The sequence below is a fragment of the Orycteropus afer genome, unplaced genomic scaffold (assembly GCF_000298275.1).
Source record: "Orycteropus afer afer isolate SDZICR_OR568_19922 unplaced genomic scaffold, OryAfe1.0 scaffold01073, whole genome shotgun sequence".
NCBI classification, from domain to species: Eukaryota; Metazoa; Chordata; class Mammalia; order Tubulidentata; family Orycteropodidae; genus Orycteropus; species Orycteropus afer.
In genome coordinates this window covers 12,631-14,870 of record NW_006922660.1, presented here as the reverse complement: position 1 = coordinate 14,870, position 2,240 = coordinate 12,631, and positions in this window count along the sequence as shown.

The following is a 2,240-nucleotide window of genomic DNA, read 5'->3' as shown; positions in this document are numbered from 1 at the left end:
ATTCCCTGGAGAAGGACATCATGCTTGGTAAAGTAGAGGGTCAGCGAAAAAAGGGAAGACCCTCATTGAGATGGACTGACACAGTGGGTGGGATGATGAACTCAAGCAGAACAAGGATTGTGAAGATGATGCTGGACAGGGCGGTGTTTCATTCTGTTGTACTAGGGTGGGTGTGAGTCAGAACCAATTCAGTGGCACCTAACAACAACGTCAATGGCTTTTGTCATTTCTACATTATTTTAGTGCTGCTATAAATTTTCCTGTGCATATGTGCATGAATTTCTGTAGGATACATACCTGGGGGAAAATAAAACAAAACAAAACTGGGTAACACGAATAATCTTCGCCTTTACAATTTAATGCCATAGTACCTTCTAAAGTTTTCCCATTCTAACCCCCCCACTGCCCATGTATTAGTTTTGTTGCTTCATATCCTCACCAAACACTTTTTAATGTTTGCCAGTCTGACAAGTACAAAGTGCTCTCCCATTTGTATTGTTTGATTACTAATAAGGGTGAGCATCATTTTACATGATTATTGCCCATTCATTTTTCCTTTACTATGAAATATCTATTCATGTCTTTTGTCCATATTAAGTTGCTTTCTCCTTCCTTATTTATTTATGAAAGTTATTTATATGTTCAGGGTACTAATTTTTTGGCAGCTATATTGCAAATATCACAATCATAATGGAAAAGATTGATAAATTGGACTTCATTTAGATTAAAAACCTCTGGTCATGGCAACATTATGAAAATGAAACAGCAAAGCACATGTTGTTGTTGTTGTTATGTGCCATCGAGTCAGACCTGACTCATAGCGACCCTTCCTTGGGTTTCTGAGGCAGTATCACTACGGAAGTAGCAAAGCACATAGTGGGAGAAAATATCTTCAATACTGTATAATATCCAGTGTTTATTGAAAGCTCTTTCAAGTCAGTGAGAAAATTCAAACATCCCGATTTTTAAAAATAGGGAAAAATTTGAATAGGATCTCCAAATGGCCAGCAAACACATTAAAATGTTCTCAGTTCGTTAGTTCATCAGTGAAAATGCAAAGTTAAGATACAATGAGAGGCCACTGTATACCCCTGAAACACTATCATTAGGAAAACTGATCATACTAAATGTTGATAATGATGTGGAGTACCAAAAATGGGTTCTCTGCTAACAGTAATGTAAATTGGTAAAAACACATTGGAAAATTGATGGTATCTATGAAATCTGAACTTAGGCACAGCTATAAGCCTAAGGCACTTGACTGCTAACCAGAAGTCTGGTAGTTCAAACCCACCAGCCACTCCTTGGAAGGAAGATTGGGCAATCTACTTCCTTAGAGAGACCACCTCGGAAACCCAAGGAGGAGTCACGATGAGTCTAATCGACTTGACAGCAGTGAGTTTGGATTTTTTATTTTTATTTTTTTATAATACTATAATTCTGTTCCTTAGTATATACCCAACGGAAATGCCTACAAAATGTAACAGCACTATTCATAATAAACACTGAAAATGTCCATCAAGGGTGATACATCTGTGCAACAAAATGGATGAACCTCAAAAATATAGTGAGGAGTGAAAGACACCAGATACAAAAGAGAATATACTGTATAATTCTGTTTATATAAAATTTAAAAATAGACAAAAGTTATTGATGGTAACAGAAAAAAGTGTGGTTAGATATCTCTGGGGAAGGTGATGACTTGGAGTGGGCATACTGGGGGGATCTGGGATTAATGACACTGTTATCTTGTTCTGAGAGTGAGTACATGGATGAATTCACCTTTTCTTATGTGTGTAATAGTTCAATAAAAACTGTCTTCAGAATGGTTTGGAAGTTAACCAAAAAACACATCTAAATAATCAATGGTAAAAAAAATGAAATCAAGATGGAACTATAACTTAATAATAATGACAGTACTGCATATCTAATCTTGCAGGAAGCAAGATAAACAGTACTTTAAAGGAAATTTATAGTCTTAAGTGCTTACATTGGAAAAGAAGAAAAGTTTAAATATGTGAGCCAAACATTCAAATACAGCAGTAAAACTTTTGAAAGAAGCATAAAGAAGGTGATAATAAAAAGGAATGAGCTCTTCCTCTTCTTCCTCTCTCTTCTTCTCTTCTTCCCTTCTTCCTCTTTCTTTCTTCTTCTCTTCTTCCTCTTCCTCTTCCTCCTCTTCTTCTTCCTCTCTTCCTCTTATTCCTCTCTCTTCTTCTCTTCTCTTCTTCCTCTTTCTT